The 26,846-nt window shown below is 37.5% G+C and overlaps 1 long non-coding RNA gene across 1 annotated transcript; it reads left to right on the forward strand.

Moving 5' to 3' along the window:
- Positions 1-26,846, forward strand: LOC113964442. Its single transcript, XR_003533245.1, has 4 exons — positions 1-32; positions 13,047-13,051; positions 13,212-13,215; positions 26,752-26,846. It is a non-coding gene; the product is annotated as an uncharacterized LOC113964442 (long non-coding RNA).

Below are 26,846 nucleotides of genomic sequence, written 5' to 3' on the forward strand. Positions count from 1 at the left end.
GGCAGGTTTAGATTAGATGTTAGGAAGAAATTGTTTTCTAGAGGGTGGTGAAGCACTGGAACAGGTTTCCCAGATGGGGGAAATTGTGGATGCCCCATCCCTGGGAGTGTTCAAGGCCAAGCTGGTTGGGGTTCTGAGCAACCTGGTCTAGTGGAAGGTGTCCCTGCTCATATCAGGGGAGTTGGAACTGGATGATCTTTAAGGTCCCTTCCAACCCCAAACAATCTATTATTCTATGACTAATATCTGTCCCTCTGCATTGAGTTTCTGTGGCCAGGTTTTGATAGCTGGGGGGCTACAGGGGTGACTTTTGTGAGAAGCTGCTAGAAGCTTCCCCCATATCCAGTAGAGCCAGTGCCAGCAAGCTCCAGGACGGACCCACCGTTGGCCAAGGCAGAGAGCCATTCAGGAATGATAGTAATACCTTTGTGATAACATATTTAAGAAGGGGAAAAAAAAGTTACTGGGTAGATGAAAATTGCAGCCAGAGCGGAGTGAGAACATGTGAACAACAATGTAGACACCAAGGGCAGTGCAGAAGGAGGGGCAGGAGGTGCTCCAGGCACCAGAGCTGAGGTTTCCCTACAGCTCTTGGTGCAACCGATGGTGTAGCAACTGTGCCCCTGCAGCCCATGGAGGACCACGGGAGTGCAGAGACCCACTTGCAGCCCATGGAGGAGCCCATGCTGGAGCAGCTGGATGCCCAAAGGAGATTTGTGAACCCATGGGAGGCCCATGCTGGAGCAGAGTCCTGGCAGGGAGAGAGGAGCCCACGCTGGAGCCGGTTTTCCCTGTTAGGACTTGTGGTCTTGTGGGTGACCCACGCTGGAGTAGTCTGTGCTTGAAGGACTGCACCCCATGGAAAAGTGCACCCCACTTGCACCCCATGACCCACACTGAAGCAGCTTGTGAAGAACTGTTGCCTATGGGATGGACTCATGCTGGAGAAGTTTGTGAAGGACTGTCTCCAGTGGGAGGAACCCCCCAGGGAGCGGGGGAAGGGCTCCCCTCCCTGAGCAGTGGCAGAAACAACAACTGACTGTAGCCCCCATTCCCCTCCCTGCACCACTGGGGGTGAGGAGGTAGAATTTGGAAGGGGGAGGGGTAGGGGGGGAAGGTGTTTATAAGATTATTTTGCTTCTCACTCTCCTGCTCTGATCCTGTTAGTAATAAATTTAATTAATATCCCCACTTTCAGTCTGCCCCTCCTCTTCCCCTCATGAGGAAGTTGTAGAATACAATGAGGTCTCCCCTCAGTCTCCTCTTCTCCAGGCTGAACAGACCAAGTGACCTCAGCTGCTCCTCATACAGCTTCCCCTCAAGGCTCTTCACCATCTTTGTTGCCCTCCTTTGGACATTCTCTAATAGCTTTATGTCTCTTTTATATTGTGGTGCCCAAAATTACACACAGTACTCAAAATGACAAGATGAATACACACAGTTCTCAGCAGCACAGACTAGAGCGGAAGAATCACTTCCTTCGACTGGCTGGCGATGCTTTACCTGATGCCCCCCAGGACATGGTTGGCCTTCCTGGCTGCCGAGGCACTGCTGACTCATATTCAACTTGCTGTTGACCAGGACCTCCAGGTCCCTTTCCATGGCACTGCTTTCCGGCATCTCATTCCCCAGTCTGTATGAACGTGCTTTCTTTGGATCTAAATGTTTAAGAGTCTTACTTATTCAGACCATTAGCTTAAACCAATTTTAAATAGTTTTGCCTATCTGCAGTTTCTCCTCTACTAACCATATATTACAAGCAATTATCTGGCTTGCAAGAACTATTTTCAAAACTTTTGAAAGTCAATCTTGCCTTTGGAAAAGCAAAATTAGTCAAGTTCTGTCTTTATATCCTCTTTATATACCTTTTCATTTCATTGTGAACCTTTTCTACATCTAATCTAGCCTTTCAAGAAGACATGACATATTTCATAATTGTTGTTTTCAGGCTCTTGGCAAACTATTCGAGATATTGCTGCCTTGGTTTTAACAAATTTGTGTTTGGAAGATTTTTCTTGAAGTCATCATAACCAAAGACTTAATTATTAAAAGGAAAACAGAGACTGAAGAAGAATATATAAGTCTGTGTGTTCCCTGACTGTTCCTTGTATGTTGTCCCAAGGGGTATGCTCCCACAAACTGGAAAGCGTGAAAATAATATTTACATTCTCTATTATTTTTAATTAATCGTTTCATTAGAGAGTGGAATTTATATGCAACTCAGGAATAACAATACTGTGAACATTAGTTGAGGCAAAATGAAGTCAAATATATATTTATACCTTTTTTTTTTAATTGGATAGATGCCAGAATAGTAACCATCAATGCTTAACGATGAACAAGGAAACTGTGTTTCCTTGTTCAAGGAAATTTTTTTATTTCAGCTGAAATTACTTTTTGAAAAGGTGTACTCAAAGAAAATAAGAATTAATCAAAGAGTAATGTGAGGTTAAGTCATAATTTCAAAGCTCTTTGGGAGTTTGGATGTGGATGAAACATTAAAGGAGACATGAACGAGACAAGAAGCTAGAGGTTTTTCTACCTGTAAGAATATATTTCTCTATTATTACAAAAATTTATTTGAGTGTGAGTAAAAATGGATTCAGATTGGCTTTATAGGTATTCAGTAATGATAACTACACACAACTGATGGCACACATCTGGATTTTCTCTACAGAACAAAAAGCACACAGAGTATAGCACAATTCGAAGGCTAAAAAGAATCTGAAAACTGGAGAGTTTAAGGTCATGAACAGTTCATTATAACTGCAGTCATTACTCTCTTTTCTGTGGTTTCTTTTTCACCTTCTCACTTCTGATCCTTTTGCTGATCTTCCTTCCTTTTACTGTATGCTTTCTAGAAGTACTCATTACTGCTGTTTAATGTGTTAACAAATATTAATAGGTATCTCAGTGGTAAACTACAAGGCAGGATATAGCACAGACAAGTAAGATTTACGCACCTCATTTTAAGAAAAATATAATTGAAAAGTATAATAAAATTAATGAGTAGAGGTTGATTTTTCTGCCAGTGTGTAGCTGAGTAATCATGCCACCCATGGGATCAAAAAGGTATCTTGATTGTGAAATAATGCCTTCAGCCTTTGACTTTCTATTGCAATATATAATAATGTGTCCTTAGAGCACAGTACACAGTGTCTGTTTTCTCAGAGCATGTAGTATCCATTTTGTGCTAATCAGGACACAGTAAGGATCTTTTTGGTCTGCAGGGAGTATTATGACCTGAGGAGAGTATCTGTATCAGGTATAGTGGGGGAGGAGAGAAGATAAGTTTTCCTTTGTCAGAGACAGTGTGATGAACAGAGTAGGGAATTGCTTAAGACAGAACACATCTGTGTGTTTGCACAACAGTTACAGATTAGGTGGTATGGAACTCCACTTAAAATAGTGTCTGTCACAAAATATGGAAGAAAACAGGAAAGGTTAGGACTGTTTACACTGGTGATAACCTGGCATGGATCAAATGGGTTTTCAGGTTAAAGAAGGTAAGAGTGGAGAATGGTACAATTGGTAAATGAACCTTTAATATCGTTGAGTTCAATCACTAACCAAGCACTGCCATCTTCACCTCTAAACCATGTCACCAGGTGCCGCAACTAAATGTCTTTTAAATACCTACAGGGATGATGACTCCACTGCTTCCCTGGGCAGCCCATTCCAGTGCTTGACAACTCTTTTGGTGAAGAAATTTTTCCTAGTATTCAATCTGAACCTCCCCTGGTACAACTTGAAGCCATTTCCTCTTGTCCTTTTGCTTGTTACTTCGGAGAAGAGACCAACCCCCAAATAGCTACAACCTCCTTTCAGGTAGTTGTACAGAGCAATAAGGTCCCCCCTGCGGTTCCTTTTCTCCAGGCTAACCAAGCCCAGTCCCCTCAACTGTCCCTCATAAAACTCCAGAGCGTTCCTCAGCTTCAGTGCCCTCTTCTGGACACCGTCCAGTGACTCCATGTCTCTCTTGAAGGGCCCAGAACTGAACACAAGATTCAAGGCGCAGTCTCACCGGTGCTTAGTACAGAGTGACAATCACTTCCTTAGTCCTGCTGGCCGCACTATTTCTGATCCACACCAGGATGCCATTGGCCTTTTTGCCACCTGGGCACACACTGGCTCATGTTCAGCTGGCTGTTGACCAGCACCGCAAGGTCCTTTTCCTCCGGGCAGCTTTCCAGCCGCTCTACCTCAAGCCTGTAGTGCTGCATGGGGTTTTTGTGACACAAGTGCAGGACCTGGTACTTTGTCTTGTATAATCTCACACAACTGGCCTCAGCCCATCTATCCGACCTGTCCATACCTCTCTGCAGAGCCTTCCTACCCTTCAGGAGATCAACGTTCCTGCCCAGCGTAATGTCATCTGCAAACTGACTGTGGGGGCACTCAATCCCCTCATCGATTACAATTATATGGCGACCGCTTTGAAGACCAAAGCTTGTTGTTGTTACACTTACTGCTATTTTCCTTTACCTCTCAGTATTCTTAAAAACCTTTGCTTTCTGTACCTTCTCCTCCCTCTTTGTTGTAAAATGGAGACTACCTGTTTTGCTGGAATGTCTCTGGACTTCACAGTAGTTGCCTAACAATGAATCTCCTCAGAAACAGAGGATGTCGCCCTTTCTAGTGACATCAAGTCGCATAAAGAAGTTTTAATCTTGGAACAATCTGAGAAATTGAGGCACGCTTTTTTCTTTTTTTTTTTCATTTGTAAGAATAAGCCTTTAAAGAAATCTGAAGTTGCACCCCTCATTACAAATAAAAGTACATTAAACATAAACTGTAACATTTGAAACAGCAAGATTGCACTTACATTGTATAATCGCTACACAAAGGGCCAATAATCACTTTGTTCAAAAGAGATAATGCAGCATAATATAAGTAGTAGTTTAAGCAATTATCTGGTAGAACAGTTAATCATCACCCTCAGTTCACAGCCTTTTGTTTCTCAGGAATACACATGTCAGATTGTAATTAAATGCATTCACACTATTCAGCGCTGTGCAGGCTGCCTGAGTGAACAGTGGAACCTAGCTGGAAAACACAATACAGACAAGTTTAGACACAGCTTTTATGGCTATGTCTGCCTGGCATGGGGTCCTTGCTCACAAATTTGTTATGTAAGGGTGAAACCACATGGCAACAATTTATTTATTAGAGAACACAATTTGTAGTAAAAATGATGGCTATAGAAAATTTATTTTCACAGTCTTTTTTACACTTTCAAAGCATTTTGTTACAGCATGGATTATCTGTCTGGAATAAATATTCTTACTCTGAAACTTGAAGTGAACTGCTCTTGGAAATAAGGAGATTAATTCAAAATTGGCCTTGAAAAAGAGTTAAAACTTCAAGGGACACACACTCCCGTACAGAAAAAAATCCCCAAAACAACACAACAACAACATACTCCAGACATTTTTCCAAAGTAGATCTGCAGATGCAGTTGCAGTTTTTACAGTAGTCTGTGGCTGATTGAGAGAAGGGCAACTAGAATCTGAAACAATTTGCATTGTACACAATGATCTGGGGGGGGAATTTTTCTTTTTGTGCAATGTGGTTATTCCATGGCTTTCCTGAGACACAATTCCAGCCTCTCTAATGAAGACAGCTGAGACATCTGTAGCACAGCACAGTCCTCACCATTGGATGATTGTAATTATGGTTTCGAGACATGGCAACAACTGATTCCCACAGAAGTGTTCCAGCCTGGCTGTGAGACAGCTGTGTTGTAATTGTGTGCTCTCGGACCTTTGCGGTTTTCCAGGCTGCATACACAAAGCTGTCTTAGACAGATGAGTACCAAGCTTGAGCTTTTGCCTAGTCCACATTTGAGTGCCAAACTATGTTGAATCATAACTGTAAATGATCTGTGTACAGTAGAAGACCACTTGCTAGCAACAAAGAAACCAACCTAATTTCTCAGATGGTGGTAGAAAACCAAAACAAAATCCTGCTTGTACAGCTTCAGTTGAGAGTTGTGTATAGTTTAATGCATAAGTTGATTTTTACCAGCCTAGGACTGACCCTATTGATCCTATATTTCCTGCTATATTTCACACAATGTTGGTTATAGCTTTCTAATCCAGCTAATCACGTAGTTATATCTAATTTAGTAGTATCTTCTAACAAATTGAAAACATAAATTTAAAAGTATAGGTAGGAAAAAAATACCTAAACTCCTCCCAGCTCCCTATATTCAATCAAAATAGCTAAATATCTGATTTTTTTTTGCAGTGAGTTCAGGCATATGCAATGCATATGAACATCTGTAGCAGTTCCCTTTGTTTCATAAAGCTCTTCCTCTAATCTTCTCTCTTCCCCATCTTCAACAAGAATCTGCAATGAACAGCCACAGAGGTACCTCAGCAGGAACATACACTTTCTATAGTCTATGACAGTCTTATGTTCAGGTAGACAAACCAACAAACCTAGAAAGCTCTTACAGGCATGCAGCAAGGTATTATTGTGGGTACCCAGCTCAACCACTTTGTCTGTATTGCAGGTGTCTTACTGCAGTCAGAGAGTACAGACAATTGCTTGCATTTATAAAAAACTATGAATCTCATGACAACTTCACCATTCCCTGGCACAAAGTAGTGCTTAAAGAAAACATTACTTAGCATTATTTAATTTTTTTTTTAACTTGAGAACAAAATATTCTAAAATCTAAAATTGATTATTTCAGCAAATACCTTAATTTGATTTTAGCAGTTTGGGAAAAAGTAAAATAAAATGCAAATGAATAATTGATGATGAAATAAGGGTGACAAGCTACTTGGCAGACAAATGTGATGAAGCACAGCCTGCAAATCTGACTTATTATATAACATATTATGTTATACACATTGAACTTCTTTAGTCTATTTAAATATTAAGCCTTCATATGTTTGCAAGTTTCCCAAGGGCTCATTAAACAACTTCTGTTTAACATCTTAGACACTGACTCACCTTGTGTCACTTCTCATTTCTGAATTCTACTTATATTGGAGTGAAGGAAGAGAGCATGAGGAGGAAGGAATATAGTGGATAGTTCAGTGTGCTGTGATAAATGTTATACAACAGGATGAATGATGATGGAATCCTAAAACAGAGACAGCAGTTAAAATTAAACCAGTTGAAAAACTTAAGCTCCCATTTCCTTGGAAAAAAATGGCTTTATTTAGAAATGAAACTACCAAAGATTTAAAGGGCTCTTGCTTTACCAGCTTCAGAGGCAAATGTGTTTTCCAATGTAGCAATCACAGAGAGGCTGTCACCTTTATATATTCATATCCTATAAAAGGGAACTTCATTCTGCTCTTCTGGAGCTAATCCCATGGCAACTAAAAGTAGAGTCATCCCACTGAACTGAAGTTGGATCAAAACTTTGTAAGTGTATTTTTATTGCATACTGAATCCAAAACACAGCACTGTACCAACTACTAAGGAAGAAAATTAACTTTATCCCAATCAAAAACAGGACAATCCTCAATATGCAACTTCAGGTGGCCTGAAAACATATGTGGTTTGTGTGCATTTTCAAAAGAAACATTTCCAGTATATATTTTCCAGGAAAGAAAACGCCCAAAGTCAGAGGGTAGTGGGGCTACCTTCTTCCCAGAAATAAAATCAACTCAGTATAAACTCTACCTCAGAGCTCAAGGGATTAATTATACAGGAACATAAACTTTCCTGTACACGGATATTGAACAACTTTCTTCCTGAAAATAGATCTGATTCTGGAAAGTGCTGAATGACTTTATCCTTCAAAGGATTGCATACTGTGGGCTGGACATTTTATTCAAAAGCACCAGTAGTCCAGCATGACCAGAATGCCTTAGACCTAAAAACATTAGAATTGGCAAAAGTATGCCAGATGTTATTTAAATTTTTTACTTTGTCCTAACTCTTCATTTATTTTATGCTTATTATTTGACTTATTTAAAGGAATAGTTCCCCATGGTCAGGTATACATCTACAACACTCAGACTTTTGAAATGTTCTGATTTGATTCCTTCGGAAATCAAATTTGTTTCACAGCCCATATTTAACAAGCTTGAATTTAAAAAGTGATTCTGCCAGCTGATAGCTTAAAAGATTTTTCAATACTCTTATCAGTATTATCTCTTATATTGCCAGTGACAAAGAAGGCTGCATGTCTCAGATTTGTGGGGAAGCACCTTTGTAAATCCACAGATCTTATATAACCCAGGCCTCATCAAGTTGCTCACGCACACAGGCAGGCTCATTAAGCAAAACCAGGTTTTGCAGCTACTGCATGTAGCATGTAGTAGAAACATAATAACCCAACAAAAAATATTACTTCTTTCTCGATCTAATATATGCCTTATCAAATATCTGTTGCTTTTATAAATAACTCATGGTTGTCCCTTCTCCCCTAACATATGCATGCAACTTCCACATTAGCATTAGTAGGGCTTACATGACTGTTGAACTGTATGATGTATATTCTATTTATAAAGCTTGAAGATCAGAAGTTAGCCTTAATGAGGCCAACAAGCTATGCTTTTCTATTCTTATTAAAGGTAGCAGTTGTATAAATTGTTTTCTTCAATCATTTTAGAGAAGCAGTTTAAAGTAAGTACCGTGCTAATAGTGTAGCCCTAGGTGATTGGGACATCTGAACATTTTAAAATTTTGATTAAATTAGTAAGGGGGAGAAGGAATTTTTAAGAATATGAGCTCATATTCATTACAGTAAGGATTATTAAAACATGGGAAACTCACTAAGGTAAAAATCATTATCTTAGCACAGCAAATTTAATTTGTAATAAACAAGCTCTTGATCATTAATTCTCTCCACTGTACTTCATTCTCTGCATTTTTCAAATTGGATATCTTCTGTAATAAAGACTACTGGAAAAAAAAAAAGTTTCAATTTTTTTCTATAGATTTTACCTTGTATTGAGTAGATAACTGGATAGTTACAGCAGAAAATAAAAGCAAAAATACTGAGCAAGCAATGTCTTAGCAAAATCTTTTCTTCTTAAGAAATATCAGAAGACGCAGATGACAGTGATGAGGGGAGGGTGTTATTGTTATTCTCACTGTTTTGATGTCATTACCATTTTATTTCCATTGTTCTGACATAATCACTTGTTTGTTCTAATTGCACCAATCTCAACAGGATGATATTTGTGTCATTCATCAACATGAATAAATAACTTATGTTTAACTCTGTAATTCATACATGTCAAACATACATACAGTAAAACTTTAACACGTTATAGCATTCAATGCATACATTATCCTATTGCAGTAAATCTTTATTTTAAAATGTATTTGACAGATAGATACACTTAGATGTAGATAATTTGGTACACGTGAAAACTGTGGGCATTGCCAGTCATGGGATGAACCTTTCTTTATGTGACTATATTATTCTGCTTTTACCAAGGTTTTAGCACACTATTTTCAGGCTGAAGCATTACTTCTACTCATTTTCTGTGGATCCTCAAGAGCAGCAGATCAGTGGGAAGTGCAGGGACGGATGGCCATATGCGTAAAATTGTTTTTTTGTACAAGCTCTTTTTCATGCAAGACCTTTCTTGCTGTTGTTACTCAAGCTATGTATTTTGGGATGCTGTGCTGTCTGTTGGGCACTCTGCCTGTTGGTCTACTTAGATATATGCATGACCAATTGCTGCCCTGAATTAAAAGATATGCAATGCTCCAGAATTGCTGGCATAAGGTATAAGCCCAAAACCTAAAATAAAGAGGAACGTTTTTCACACAAGTTTCTCTGTAAATTTCCTATCTTTGCCTGACAGACACATTAACTAGTGGAAATAAAGTATAATGCACTGTATCACAGCTGTGTGTCATTCTGGGCATTCTTGTCTGTGTATACTTGCATTTTCTTACTCTCCCTGCCTATATATTCTCTGCATAGTTCATATACCTGAGTGACTGCCTCATTCTTTCTGTATATATGTATCTATCAAAACCCAGATATTCACATGCTTTAGTCCCATCGTAAAATTTCATAGCTTATTGATATTATTTCACTGATGGCACCTCTACTAAAAATTTTGTTATAAAATAAGTGAAAACAGAAAAGACGGTGCAGGCTACAGTGTGTTTCAAATACAGAAATCTCCAGCAACAAGGAAGAAAATGCCGTTTGCGTTTACAGTGGTCTTTTTAGTAGATGTATACTAGCAATTAATTTGATCTATAGTCTAAAAGGCATTTTATAATTAATTTCTCAGCATTTACCACATACAAGCCATCACTTTAGAGTGCTATGTCATTAACAAAATCCCATTTTTTCATAGAGAATAGGCATACTGATCTACATTTTCCCATGCCGCCTAGCCAGAATGGACTCGAGGGATATTATCTTATTCAGAAAGAACCTTTCAAGGTTGAATAAAAGAAATGGTGCAGGGTCCCTGGGAGAGGGAAGTGATCATCATTTTCACCTTCAACTCTTCTTTGATGTGGCAGAGTCAATTTTTAATCAGCAGCCATCAGACTGGGCTTCATTTCGCCTTACAAAGTCCTATTACTCTGCCACTTTCTGGAAGGAGGTGATAAGGACAATGCTCTTCTTTTTCTCTTCATAGAGCCCCGCATATGATGAGTCCCTTTGGAGAGGTTTGATAAAAAAAAAAAAATGAGTGAGTATGTAGGGATAAAGGTCACCTCTCTGCTAGAATTAACTCTTCAAGACAACAAACTTTTGATTCCAGTGTATTTGTTTTTAGCAATTCTTCTGTATTCCTCTGTATGTAGTTTTTGTGGTCAGCAGTAAAAAGACAAGAGTTAATCCCCATGAAGCTTTTGATCTAAATGCTACTTCAGATTATTGCCCTCCACAGAGAAAAAAAATAAATTGAAAAAAACCCCTCCCAAATAAATGCACACGCACCCCTCGCCCCCCCCAAATACATACCACAGACACTCAACTGCTCCAATACTAAGTGGACATTCTGAAATGAGCAACACGAAGGAAATTACATAATATGAAAATACACCTATTTTTATCAAAGCATCTTAGAGTTATCCTTTATTGCAAGAATACACCATGGATCCTCACAGATAAATGACGGCAAAGATATTCCCTATAATCATTGAAATTGAAAAAAAAATCCCCCCTCTGGAGGTGTTTTTTATGTTAAATAAACCTAAATTATTTTTTAAACTATGCATTCATGCAGAAAAAAACCCTCTATAATCTCTTAGTATCATTTATTGTAGTCAGCAGTCTTAATTGCCTCCCTGAAATGGATCAGAGTTCTGGGAATTACACATGAAAATGATGTTACTGCTCTCCAGTCTTCACATTCCTTGATATAATCTCATTAAAAATATCAAGCCTCTAGGTGAGGGAATACATATGGATGCTAAACGCATTTTAAGCAGGAGCACCTAAACTGATGACCTAGTTATTACAGAACAAAGCAGCCGAAGATGAATTTTAATGCCGAAGTAAAGCATTTTTTGGTTATTACTATAATTATGATGTTTTTGGGCTGAATTTTCTTATTACCCCTAGAAAAAAAATTATAATTCTGAACCAATCAAAACAGGGAAATGATATTTTTGGTGCAACATAAACACTTATTTTCCAGTAGACCACACAATTTTTAAAAAAAGAAAAAGAACCCAGTATAGCCCGACAGTTTCATTAGCTATAATTACCATAAAGAGATGGGAAAAGGCATATGCCAAGTTGCAATTTTTGTTTCAAAAATGCTAACTGTGTTAAGAAAAAAAGAAAAAAAACTCTAGAGAAAATAGACTCATCTCTTCCAGGCAAATAAATGGCAAAGGAGAGGAGAAGTTATGCTGAATTCTACACATGAAATAAATAGATTTTAGAGAATTGGATTTCCTTTTATAAATTTCAAAGAATAATTCTGCAAGAACTTTGTATGGAGCCTGAAATATCATATGTGCTTTGTGATCTGTTTTGTTACAATTAAAAAAATCATTTTTTCTTTTGTGCAGATTAATAGAGGCAGTATATGGACTGGCCTCCAAAGCAAGCAGTTAAAAATATCTGAAATATTTTTATTATCAGTATTATCAGGTCAGCTGTGTGTGAGTCCCATGGATTATGCCCAAGACACAGAGCAATATAAATTAATTTGACGAAAAGTATGACTGCTATGTGACACTATGCTTTGGAAACAAATGGTCATGAACACCTTCTCAGTGACTGAAATAGATATATATATATAAAAAAAAGAAGTAACCTAACTGCATATGAGGCAGTATTGTTATTTGCATATGATAAACTGAGATTTCAGAGGTTTATAAGCCAAGTGTTGAAACTTGTTTTTCAGAAAAAAACCCACAAAAATAATAATAAAAACCCTTTTTCCCCACCCCCCTTCTTTAGTAGTGTCATTAGTTTGTAGTCAGAAATGGCCTGCTTGGGGGATTGGTGACACAAGATAGTGAATTTCATGTCATGGCTGCCAGTTCAGATCTGTCATGTGTACATGAGAATAATTATTCTCTGATGGCTGTTGAGTGACTTGTGTTATAAGTAGCAGTATCACAAGGAGTGATAGTGTGCACTGTAGTGGAAGTCTTGGCAGGGAAGGCTAAGGATTATATGAGAAAGAACACTGAATTTCCTTTTTCCTCTCAGGAACTATTCCTCTCAACTAGGCTGCTAGTTTGCAGAAGCTTCCAGATTTACACCTTGGAGAGGTTCTTTTGGATATGGTACCATAACTAAACAGTGAAGAAGCCTTCTCTCACCTGACAACTTCTAATAGTGTTTCACATAATCTAAAAAAGAAGGATCAAACTTCATCTGAATTGAATGGATCAGTCCTTATTACTTTGCCTAGACCTATGAAGTTGTGTGAATATTTTACTGCACTTTCACATGACCAGATCTCATTCTGTGTTTGGATAAAGCAAAGGGAAGGCAAAGAGGTACCTCAGACAGAATCACCTGAGAGGGATTAGCTACGGCAATTATATGAGCTGAGATAATAACTTCTCCCTAGCACTTGGCTATATGAGCATTTTTTTAACCTTTAAAGTTTATTGTGGTCCTATTTTTTAAGCTTTAGTTTAACATTGCAAGAACTACAAAGACAGAGTATTGACAAAAAGTCTTATTAAAGATCAAGGTCAGCAGACCTGCCAAAAGGCAAACTTTTGATATAACATTCCTCATATATAATCTCATGATTTTGAGTTTCTATCATGGTTTCCTCACAGAAATATAGCTCAGTGGGATCTGAAGCTGAGGGCAAGACTCATATACTCAGTGGGTGACGCAGTGGGGTTCAGATCAAACAAAAGCTGTTAGGTAGCTGCTTAAGCTTTGTAACCTCTAGGATTGCAATACCTCTGGTCATTAAGATACTGTCTGGTCATGAGCCTCGGAGCATTATATGGTACAGACTGTCTGCAATACATGTCTTACTCTTGAGACTTGTTGCCTACTGCTGTGCCTACAGACTGGGGATCTGCCCATGTCAGGTCTGCAGACCCAAGCACCTAAAGGGCTCCTTATGTGCTTGAAAGGCATTGACGAGATGTAGGAGATAGAAGCAAATGTAGTGGTCACTCTCAGCCACTCTTCAGATTCCAACTTTCTCACTGAATGTAAATTATTTTAATGTCCTACATAGTCACAGTCTAAAGGAGATCTAAATCTAATTTAATTTGTAGTCCAAGTCTCTATGCACAGCACAGTCTTTCTGCTGCTGCTGTATTATTGCTCTGGACTACTGTCAGAGAAAACTATCTACAGAGATGCTTACGAATTTCCTCCACACATTTCAATCAGAATTCAGCTGGTTAAATCTTAGAAATTAATTAGTTATTCTAGAACATTTTTATTTAAATAGATTAGTAAACTATTACAAGAACAGTGGAGCTGGTAGAACAATGTAAGCTATAGTGAAGTCATAAATCAGTAAGGTTATAACCTTTCTCAGATAGCACATGTGCAGCAAGAAGTATATATTTGTCCACAACTGGAAAGACTTGAAGATCTATCAGAAGTAAAGCAGGAACAACTGAGGTACCCATTAATCTCAGAAGAGAGACAAACTTCTAAGCTGTGTATAGGGCTGTCATTTAATGCTCATTTAATGTAAAGTGGTAACCTCTGACCATTAACAAAAGCATGAATGCTGTTTTCAGGAATGTGAAGTGTCTGTCATGCACTTTGAAAACGAAAACCTTTTCAAACAAAATTTACATGAAAGTCAAGGTTTATGTTAAAAGAATGTTGCTCAGATTGAAGAGTACTCAAAATTTAGAAAATGTAAAAGTTAGGTAACATAAGCATGTGTAAAATAACATGCAAACCCTAATGATAGGATCACATACTTAAATCACCCTCAGTGGCCTCATTTTATCTGTTGTCCAAGACAATCCTTGGGAATGGAACTCTTCACCTTTTATATTCTCACTGCTGTCGGTTGACCATAGACCTTACTGAATGCACACTGCCCACATTCTGTTCTGAGGACACAAAGGTTGAGTTCCATAGTGATTTTTCTGTGGCTACTCATTAATGTTGCATATTAATCAAAATATTAACCAATGTGTTTCCTGTGATCAGAAGTGATAAGTTGTTTAACTATTAGGGAATTCACTATAGAGTGGCTTCATCTATTTTGGTCAAAGATAGATACACCAAATCCTCTGCAAAGGTGAGCAAAAGAAATTAAAGTCAGAAATACACTGTAACTTTAGAAGACCAGTTTGAGACCTCAGAACCCGATTTTTAAGGCTCTCCACCATTACATTGCACTTCATACACGTGGTACACAGGCCTACAAGTTAATCAGTCCTGTAGATCACATACTAATGTTTTTCCTTCCCAAAATGAAGAATACATAACTATGGATTACATTTTGAAAACCTGGTTCAATTAACTTGACTAACATCACATAGCAACTTGAAGCCACTTCATCTTGCCCTTAGCAACTTTGCAAGAGAGGCAGAGCCAACACCAAACTCAAGATAACTCTGTTACTATTGCCATAGGTGAATATTTCTTTCTTTCTTACTGGAGTTACTGGGTTTTATTTGAGAACCAAATTGATTAACACTGTTACGCCATTTGATAGTCTTTTACACTTGCCAGCACACTTTGTCTCAATTACATTCCTAAGGTCTTGACTTCCCATCCCTACAAGGAGGTAGCTGCTGGTTGTGTCAATTCTTACTCTGAAGCTGCTCACCATTCCAATCTTGGATGTCACCAATAAAGATCTTTCTGTGTCCCATGATGTTCATCTTACTCAAATTCCATGAACTTTTCTTCTGCCACGGCCTTCACTTTCTTATTTCAGACTCCCTTTTTTTTTCTGCAGCCAGTTCTTCCTTTTGTAAACCATCCTTTTGATTCCTAGGCCATGGGTTTTCTGGGCTAAAGAGTCTACATGCAGAAATGCAACGCATGAGCAGCCTTTTAATGGATAGTTCTATCTCATGTCTCTTTGCTAATTGGAGGATTTAGAATGTGATGCTTTTGATTAGCAAGGTGAACTGTTTTCAAAGTTTACAATCACCACCTACCTGCAACTAATGAGTGATAAGCTTCTGCAAAATTGCCAAAGTGCCAAAGTTCAGTTTGGGGCATTGTCTGCTTACTCCCTGTTCGCATACATCCAACTGTCTTCCACTTATTAACATTCAGTTTTAATTATTTTTTCACCTATGACACAGTGCATGTTAATTTTTAAGAGGTTTGTAAATTTTTGAAGTTTGGGAAGATTTTTCTGGAAATTTAAATCCATTATTTGATAGTGCCTTCCTATCGAATGCAATGTCTTTGTGCTAAAGGAAGAAAAATGTTAAAAGAGAAACTTTTCTATATTTTTTAGCATCAGAAACATCAGAACTGTTAGGCTGATATCCAAGTAGTTCAATATTTTCCGGTTTGTACAGATGAAAGATCAAAGTTCCAATTAGCCATAATAGTATATGTTTGTGATGGGTCAGTCTTTATGCCTCAGAGAGAAAACAGGAGTAAAGAAGGTCCCTTTTAGTAGATATAAGACAAATTTGAATCCTAAGGGAGGACTAACTAAATAATAGCAATAACAGAGTTCCTCACAGTATATTTAATAATTATTACTTTGACACTTCTCTCACACCTTTGTGACTTTTCCTAAGTTTATTTGTTATAACTTCTAGCACTGGAAAATATTAGTTAGAACTATTTCTAACCTAGGATCACAACTATTTCCAGAATACACTTTACAAATAAATACTTGGGTGTTGAAAGCAAGCTATTAGTTGGTCATGTAGCCACATATCCAATGCCTCACAAAATATTTTGGGGATAAAAAGCTGACTTCTGAAGTTTTAAAATACTAGTGGATATTTATCTCTCTTCCTGTCAGAATCACCTCCATATTCATAAGTAGCCAAGCCCAATGTAAGTAAAGATTTGGTGATAGAGGGGATCTGTCAGAGGCAAACCTTCGATTTTTATTGAATTGCTACTTCCAGCTTTCCCAGACAAAAAGAAAAATATTAACTTGGTGGGGGGTTGTCTTTTTTCCTGAAAAAAAAAAGGAAAAGAAATTGCTAATATTTGTTTACCACCAGTGGAGAATGAATGTATTCCATATTTAGACAATTTGCCTTTTGTGCACTTTTGTTGACAATACTCCTACCTGGGTTTGAGATATGCCAGATCTTAATGACAGCAGTTTCACAGTACAGGGCTAGTGGCATTTCCCTGTTCCAAATACCTTAGATTAACCTCAGACTTACTGTATCTTCAGTTCCCAGTGTAAATACCTTCCAATATTGCAACAGAATATGTGTTGTTAAGACTGTAATTTCTAATCATACATAGTTTTTCTCATATGTTAAAGTTGTTTTCATCACTGTTTTCATATATTATCAAAGATTCCTCAGAAAAGAAAATGTTTTGATGCATTTTGACATCTTCTAATTCTTGGAAGTGTTCAAAGCCAGGCTGGATGGTGGCCTGAGCAACCTGCCCATGGCAGGAGGTTTGGAGCTCAATGATCTTTAAGGTGCCTTCCAACCCAAACCATTCTATGATTCCATGATTAAAAGTTCATTTCTTCACATTACTTTTTAATTTAAAAACTTGGTGAATGTCTGTTTTATTTCAGATCATTTTATCAGAATTTCTTATAGCAATCTTCTCTGAATGCCAAGTATAAATTGAATTCAGCGCATTCATTAGACAATAATATATTTAGAATGATGTTGCACCTTTATTTTCACAATTTAAAGTTATTAATATATCAAAATGATCTTAACATTGAAAACTCATTGTGAAACAGATGTAAATACTGAAATGTTCCCTTATTTACATCAATGCCTCATATTGTGGATTTAATGAAATGAATTATTTTATAATGACAGAACCTGTATGTCTCAAAGTTTAGTCTTGAAAAGACATTAGGAACACAGTCTAAATCACACAAAAATATTGACAGTACTTTAACCACTCTGTAATTTTTAGAACTTTGTTATGCTACTAATATTTGTTACTTGCAGACTTGGAGAAATATTTTTAGCTAACTCACTCACCTTTCCCCTAGGAAGAAGTATGGGATTTAGGTCAACAGTTAGGTAGCTTTCTATACAGTAAAAAAAATATTAGTACCCTATTTTCTTCCAAATCCTGAATATACATAAACGACACTAAAAGAAACTGAACCATACCCTTTTGAAGATTTAGAGGACTGTTGTTAAGTGCCTGGAAAGGAGAAAAGAAGAAAAGAGCCTGAAAGAGAGAAAGAAAGCAAGCCAGAAAAGAGCCAGCCAGGCTGACGTGAACATTCAGATGGGATGCTACCCTTGGAAGGTTAGAAAGTTAGTAATTGGGCTGTCTTTCTGTCGTGTATGAATTATGAAATAAGCCAGTCCTTAGCTGCATAAGGACCTAATATTTATTTGAAAAGTACTTTATAGAAGGAAAAAATAATGGGTTCAGTTTATTGTTATGTAAATATTTTAGGTTAAGATATCCTATTGCAATGCAAATGTATACTATTGTTTCTTCCTGTAGGATAACTTTTGCAAAGGCAACTGATGGAGTCAAATAAGGTTCTCTAATTTGGCTTTGATGAAGACAGTCAGTCAGTCAAGTTCTGCCTCTAGAAAACAGTCGGAGCAAGTACAGATGTCAGGTGGAGAGTTCCTTGTCTGATGACCTCCATGCTACTGAGTAAAAGTCAAAAGCTGCTTCAAGTACCACTTGTAAGGATCATGGACACTGATTAAACTCTATTGGGAATCTAGAAGCTAAAAGGGCTAGTAGAGCAACAGACTTCCTTTGCCTCAGAAAACATAGAAATTCCTAACTCTGTTTAACTAGCAAGGTAGATGTGCTGGCAATTATGTAAAAAATGTGCATTTTTATACTCCACTTTGCACTAATTGTAACAATTTTAATAAAATATTGTCCTATAATCTGTTAGAATGTTAAGATCAAGCATATGCGTGGTGTAATTTGGAAAAGAAGTGTACAATAAATGATGTGAGTATGTGCATTGCCATATAATCTCCAAATCACTCTGTCTTCCCAAAATAGTTCTATAAATGCATATTTATGTTGCTTGAGTGTTGACTGACAAAACCTCAAGGCAGGATGTAATCAAGAATATTGCAGAGTTCTGTATGAAACAGAATGGCTTAATCATTTATGAGATCTGGCAATGCTGGAACAGTTCTATAGTTATAAAACCTAAAGCTTCACTTAGATTTAAATATGATCTGTAGTCAAATTACACTATGAAAGACGGACAGTGAAATGAAAAGGTCAGTACTGAGCACTGTGTATTTTCTTTTTTTTTTTATATTTAATCCAACTAATATAGTGTTTCTTGTGCTATGATAAGAATGTTTGATCAGCGAAAGCATGTTTTAATGCCTTGAGGTGTAAAAGATGTTTTCTAGACAGACGCAAGACAACGAGGATGATAATTTGGACAAGATGTTTCTAAAGGACCAACTACCAGCAAAGTAATCAGCTCCTGGGCAAAGAAAACACTAGGGGAGGAATGACACAAAGTAAACTGACAATATCAACAGAAGACAGCAGAGCTGGAGGACATTCTGTGTTACATGGTACCATCCCTCTAGTGATGTGTAGACAAAGATATAATCATGCTACAATTTGATACAAAGCAAAATAATCTTATAGCACTTACTTGAATGCTTAAGGCAATTATAGCTGATTACAGTAACTAATTAATATGTCTGTACTATTAAGCAGTTAATTGACATTTGATTATCAATTTAAGGCCAAAACAGACTGTAACAAATAAGTCTAAATAAATGTAATAGAAAGTTTATTAAACCCAGACTCTATTAGTTTATATATTACTTAATTCATACTATGAACATGGAATACTAAAATATTTACACAAATATAATAAATACATGAAAAAATAATTAACTGAATATTCTATTTAAATTCATATACAACTGCATATTTCAATAATAACATCCAAACTTGAATAGGAAAAAAGCAAAAGGAGTTTAGTCTTTGCTTTAAAACCGTATTAATTCAAACATCTCCATCAACAACTGTACTGTATATGCATGATGTCTAATTTTTAATGAAAATGACATGATCTGCATGCATGGTCAACATAAAAGACAATTTAGCCCTTTATGTTTATAAGAACACAGAATCACTGGCTGTGGGTGACAGCTAATTTCCTCTAGTCTCTTTATGCCCTGCAGCTATTAATGCATGTTGATCTTCAAGTATTATTGGAAAAAATTAAACACAAACATAAAAAGAACAAAAAGAAAGCCATCAATTTTAGGCTAATTTCAACAAAATAATTTGAAATGCACTACTACAGTTAAAGAATATATAATATAATGCTGGGCTAACAATTTTGTATGAAAAACAGCCTGGTATCACACACATACAAAACTATTATAAAGTACAGATGTGTTCTTAGATTAGGAAAAAAAGTTCTCTTTTAGTGTATTTAAACAAACCATATGGGATTCATTTTAGTTATTTCAAAGCTTTTTTAGATATTTCTTGAACAAATACTTCAGGCATATGATATGAGATGTGAAAAAACTCTCTAACATACTTTTATTCTTTGGTATTAAAAAGGTACAAGGCAATAATTTAAGAACTTAATACCGAATGGATTAACTAGAAACCAAAGACTAGTAAAATAAGAAAAGAATGAAGCAAAACAAAACTTTCCTCTTGGTTTTACAGCCTTTGCCAAATCATTTCCTATTTTTTGTTGAAGTTAAATGAGTGTGGTGTATTTCAGATCTAAGTTCATTTGCTTTTACTTTCCAATAGTCTGTGCTTTCCTCTAGCTGTGCAGAAAGTTGTCCAACATTTTTTATTGTTTATCCTTGATTGTTCAACATTCCTCCTTATTAAAAATTCCATTTTCCCCTTTGAGGAAACTTTTTGGGTATTGTATTGCAGGACGTGTGTGATAAAGTTGTGATTAGCAGACAAAATCTCAAGCAAGTTAGTATCCTTTTACCCTTGTTTTTCTTTCTATTGAACTCAAAGACATATATTCTGATTACAATTAGCTACCTGTAGTTCAGACTGTTGATGCTGATTTTGAGTTCACAATTGTGGTTTTGCTTGTGCAAGTTATTGATTGTGTAGAGGTGTACACTGAAAATAAACATGAATTAGATATAGTTGATTGATACCACATATTCCTGTGGAACCATACGAAAAAGAATGCAATTCTCTTAGAAGAGCTGCATGGTTCAAGAAGTTTTTGTGCCTTAATCCTAATCAAGTGAGCAGGGATTGTTAGTCTGGAGAAAAGGAGACTAAGGGGAGACCTTACCACTCTCTACAACTACCTGAAAGGAGGTTGTAGTGAGGTGGGGGTTGATCTCTGCTCCCAAGAAACAAGTGACAGGATGAGAGGAAATGGCCTCAAATTGCATCAGGGGAGGCTTAGATTGATTATTAGGAAAAATTTCTTCACTGAAAGAATGCTCGGGCATTTGAACAGGCTGTCTAGGGAAGTGGTGGAATCACCATTCCTGGAAATGTTCAAAAGGTGTGTGGATGTGGCACTTGGGAATATGGTTTAGAGGTGAACATGGTGGTTCTGAGTTAGCAGTTGGACTTGAGGATCTGGGAAGGCTTTTTCAACCTTAATGATTCCATGGTTCTATCATTATGTTACAGTTTCCAATCTTTTCTGTGAAACTCCAGTATACTTCACACTGCATGGAGTGACTTTGCTTCTGACATGGATATGTTTAATCAAGAGTGCCATACAAGAATACACAGTAAACTCTGTTGCCAATTTGAAAATACTCTGAAGTCCAATATGTAGATTTTGGGGGGCAATAACACAGTGATCTTTTCCACATCAAGGACAAAATAAGTGAAGTATTTTACTGAAGAAACCGCAGAAGCAAAGGATTGTTTGGTTTCTAAGACTAGTAATAGGACATAGAGCTTATGCTTCTGAATTAATTGCACCCAATCTTTTTTTCCCATCAAGCAGTTTTCTGAGATATATGTACAATTAGCACTGCTCTTGGTCTATTTTCTAGTCAAGAGCTGACCTGCTCCCAGAGTCCATAACAGTGTCGCTGTTACTATCTGGCATTCCAAGCAAGATGTCATGATTAAATGACTTAGCAAATTCAAGCTGGCTTTCCAGAAGATGATTGGTCTTTTACTAGTGGTATGAAAGGAGCTGCAAACCCCTTCATTTCTGCTTCATTTACTACATCAGTTGTTTAAGGAAGCAGAAGCTTGTTCATACCAGAGGTATGAACTTGACTTCCTTTCCTGATGGTGAATGAGTAGAAAAAACCCAGACATATAAAACTGAAAACTAGGCCTTATCAGGGATAGTTAAGTTGTAAACAAAATACTAAAACATTAATTAGCATCCTTAGGAACATTAAGAGAATGGCAGTTTAAAGGATATATATGTTTGGTAAGTATTTGCATTCTATTCAGACTGCATACAGAGATATGTGAATAATCCCCTAATTTCACTGCAGTTAATTTGTACTTGTCTGAAAGAGTGTGGCTTACACAAAGTAAATAACGACATGGTGATGTGCGTAAGTTCTTAGGACAGGAGTGCATGGAGATTCAGATTTTGTATGAATCAGGACACTCAGTATTTCACAGAATATGCTTTGAGCTCTTACAACTTAAATATTACATGTTGAAGAATTTAATTTCTAAAAATCATTTTCTTGTTTTAAGACTTCCATGGCACATCTTTTTTCAGTTCAATTTAATGTGAAATTTTGCTTGTTTGATCATATTATAGATGAGCCTAATATATATAATCTTTAATAGGTAACGGTATAGATTTCTGTGGGTTGGATACTTTCTATTAGCAGTCACTCAAATTACTAGATTTAACATTGTCATTAGTGCTAATTATGATTCATTTTGCTACATGAGGAAACTGGAATAGAATACGATGAATCACGCCTTTACAATGACATGACATAGTCTGTTGGCAAAAAATACAGCATACAGTTTAAATTAGTTTAATTTTTATTCCTTATGCTAATCCTCAACATTTCAATCAACTTAATAGCAATAATTTTCGCTCAGCCCACCTATTTCCAAAAATAAATACTCAAAGCTATGTAATCCCATTTCCAGAAGCATTTATAGAATGTGAATGTAACCATGCTGGTCAGAAAGGGGCAGTTCCTTCTCTCATTTCACTTAACACATTTTATTTGCAAATTAAACACTGAAAATATGTCCTTTTTTACCACCACTTTATATTTTTGTATTCTGGTTCTGTTGTCTTGATTGCTGAGGTATTTTAAAGGAAAGAAAAAAGAAGTTAAGTTAGTGTACCGCGGCCCCATATCGAAAACATATTGCTATGCATTCAATTGCAATATTTCTCCTGAGGCCATAACACTATTTTCACCAAGAATAATGCTATGCAAAATAACAGGAAACATACTGTGAATAATGTCTTACATATGGAACCCTTGGTACTGTTAGTAAAACATTGGTTATGTGCATGCAAAATTAAATGGCCATGAGGAAGAGACGACATAATAGTTTGTGGATTTACGATGTATTAGCTAATAGCTTTTTTATTTTACTTTAAACACTAATATTTCTACTTTAAAAATATTTCTAAAATTATTGCATATATTCCTACTGTTACACATGGCAAAACAAAGCTGAAAGTACCTTTAAAAAAAACCCCAGCACTTAAGTGGAGTGAATGTGAGGGACAAACTAGCAAATAGCAAGTTGACAGTGATGCTAGACTTCACCTAGAGTAATTCCAAGACCTTGATAGGTCAAAATGGTTGATCTTTTTATTATCCTATCATAATGGGTTATCAATTTGGTTTGCCTCAAAAATGCAGGAACTTACCCTTCATCCTGATATTACTACTGTTGTGTCACAGTTTATTTAAGGTCACTGTCAAGATGCAATGACTCCTGCTCTCTGAATCCTCCCTCAGTAGCCCAAATTCTGGCTGAGGGGTCATCAAATACTAGATTTTTGGACACCGTAGCTCTTCCTAAACACTAGGTCTCTAAATGACAATGCAACAATCACTTCTGAAAGCATGAATAAATGTTGGTGCTTCCAAGGCTCATCATTGTGCCTTTTGGACAGAAATAACATAGCTCCATGGAATCCACAAGTTCCTTTCCCAAAGATCGAGCTAGCTGGGTGCATAAAACCTAACAACCTCTGTTTCAGAATTTCAGGAGAATTTTTGAAAGTGTTCTGGCAATTGAATACCCTAAGAGGCATGGGTTTATAGAGTCAGACAGTCATGTTTTGCATTGGAAGGGAACTTTAAAGATCATCTATGTAGTCCAATCCACTTGCTCTAGGCAGGGACATCTTTCACTAGATCAGGTGGCTTAAACTCCTAGAACACTTGATTTTAATAGGTCATCCATAAATTCCCTGGGAAACCTGTTCCAGTGTCTTACCACCCTCATCAGAAAAAGATTTCTTTCTTATCTAAACTGACCCTCTTTCAGCATAAAACCATTGCTCCTTGTCCTGTTACTACAGGCCCTGGTATAAAGTCTCCCTCTGTCTTTCTTATAAACCCTCTTTACATATTGAAGGGCCACAAAAAGGTATCTCTGGAGCCTTCTCTCCTTCAAGTTGAATAACTCCAACTCTCTCAGCCTATTTTCACAGAGGTATTTCAGCCCTCTGGTTGTTTTCAGCAACCTCCTCAGGACCCACTCTAACAGGTCCATGCTTTTCTTTTGTTGGGGTCCCCAGAACCGGATGCAGTACTCCAGGTGGGGTCTCATGAGAGATGGAAGAATAACATCTCTCAGCATGCTGACCATGGCTTTTTTGGTGCAGCCCAGGATATGTTTGGTTTTCTGGGCTGCAAGTGCACATGGTCAGCTAAGTCCAATTTTTCATCCACCAATATCACCAAGTACTTCTCTGTGGCGCTGCTGTCAATCAATTAAAACCTCAGACTGTACTGATGTTGGGGACTGCCCTGATGCCGGTGCAGGACATTACTGCTATAGCCTGGCAAGGTCCCTTTGGATGGCATCCGTTCCCTCAAGTGTATCAACTGCACCATTCAGCTTGGTGTCATCTGCAAACGTCTGTCATCTGTTATTGATGAAGACATTAAATAGCGTTAGTCCTGGAGGAACACCACTCATTTCTGTTTCCATTTGGATATTGAGCCATTGTCTGTAGTTCTTTGGATGTGACCAGGCATATCTCTCCAATTTAGCAGCAAGAGTGTTGATGGAGACTCTATTAAAGGCCTGACAGGAGTCCAGATAGATGACATCTGTAGCTCTTATCTTGTCCACTGAGCCACTGCATATTAGAAGGTCACCACATTAGTCTGGCACACAGTGCCTTTTGTGTAGCCATGTTGTCTGTCTCTAATCACCTCTGTCACTCATATGTTTTGACATACCTTTCAGGAGCGTTCCGTGTTCTTACCAGGCATAGAGGTAAGGCTGACTGGTTGCTTAGCCAGGTCCACCTTTTTACCCCTTCTAAAAATAGGTGTGATGTTCCCCTTTTCTCCAGTGACTTTGGACTTTGCCTGACTGCCAGGTTTTTTCTGTATGGTGAAGAGTGGCTTGGCAACCACATCAGCCAAACCCCACCGAGTAATTTAGTTCACCACTTAGGAAACACTGACCATTATCACAAAGTCTCTTCACACTTTCTAGACACCTACATTTCTGATACGTGAGCCGCAGTTGCATGTGATTACCTTTCAGTAAGGGTTTTAGTATGAATAACTAAACTATATCTAGACAAAATATAATCAGAAAGCTATATTGTGTTGACTGTCATATCAGACTGATACTCGTTATTTCTCCTAGGTTCATTTCTCATCAGTCACACTAAAATGATTGCACAAAGTCACAGGTTTGTTCTTTATTGCTAAAATCAAAACAGCTATTTTCTTGAGATATCATAACACTTTCTTGCAAAACCAGTGTCATCTCTTCTGAAAATATCATTCTGAAAAAGCTCACAGGTCTGCTCCCTTAAGGATGCACTTTGTAAGTTTTACACCTTCTGCACATTCTTTAACCATATTGGTCAATGCCTTAGGCATGACTCTTACTGGTTGCAGAAATAGCTTCTGAAAATCTTACATCAACTTACCGTAACATCACCACAATTACACTGTTATTAAAATTTAATACACAATCATTGATAAGAAGAATTTTTAACAGATAATCCAAATGTTCTAACTTAAGAAATATTGTCTTCTGTCTTCCTTTTGCCTTTTTTTTCTTCTTGCACAAACAAATAAGGTCACAATAACCTTTTAGTATTGAGGGTGACTTCTATATTTAAATACATGAATAACTCCATCCAGTTTTGTCAACAAAACTTCTTAGACATAAATGTTCCTTCCTTGCATTTCTGTAGAGCCCAAACCTCGAGAAGTTAAATAACTGCCTTAGAAATAAATTCGTTCGAGGTAGATTCTGGAAGCATCCTTGGTTTTGCACCTTTTTATTGTAAATCACATGGTGTTTACTGGTACTGTGAAACCTCAAATACATGAGGTTACTTGTCAAAGAAGAGGTCATTCTTAAAGTGGAAAGACAGAGCACTAAATGCACAAGTCACAAAAATATTACTCACAAAATGCTCACAACGTTCAAGAGAACAGAGTGAGAAGAGAAAACAAGATACTTATTCCTCAATCTAGTGTTATAATTACAGTCTTTTATCAAAAAGCACAAAGCCAGAATGTTCAGAAGTAAATCCAAAAGGGGTCTGTTTCACTCGAGTTTTGTGTGAAAAGACTAGGACCCTAGGAACATTTGCAGAATATTTGGTTGTATAGATAGAGCACTTAATTTTCAAATAGTCTTCTGCAGTGGGTTTCTGTGGCTGGGTTTTGGTAGTGATGGAGGCTTCAGGGTTGGCTTCTGTTACAAGTTGCCAGAAGCTCCCCTGTCTAGTGGAGCCAACGTCAGCCGGCTATAGAACAGACTTCCTGCCGCTGGCCAAGGCTGAGCCAATTAGGAGTAATAGTAATGCCTCTGTGATAACATATTAAAGAACAGAAAGGTATTGTGCAGTGAAGAATTCCAACCAGGGAAGAGCAGAGTGAGAACATGGGAACAACAATGCAGACACCAAGCTCAGTGCAGAAGGAGGGGTAGGAGGTGCTCCAGGCACCAAAGCTGAGGCTCCTGCAGCCCATGGTGCAGACCATGGTGTAGCAGCTCTGCCCCTGCAGCCCATAGAGGACCACAGGAATGCAGAGACCCATCTGCAGCCCATGGAGGAGCCCCTGCTGGAGCAGGTGGATGCATGAAGGAGGCTGTGACCCTGTGGGAGGCCCAAGATAGAGCAGGGTCTTGCCAGGGATCTACAGCCTGTGGAGAGAGGAGCCCA

The sequence above is a fragment of the Neopelma chrysocephalum genome, unplaced genomic scaffold, assembly GCF_003984885.1.
Source record: "Neopelma chrysocephalum unplaced genomic scaffold, ASM398488v2 Primary Assembly neopelma1_22, whole genome shotgun sequence".
Classification (NCBI taxonomy): domain Eukaryota; kingdom Metazoa; phylum Chordata; class Aves; order Passeriformes; family Pipridae; genus Neopelma; species Neopelma chrysocephalum.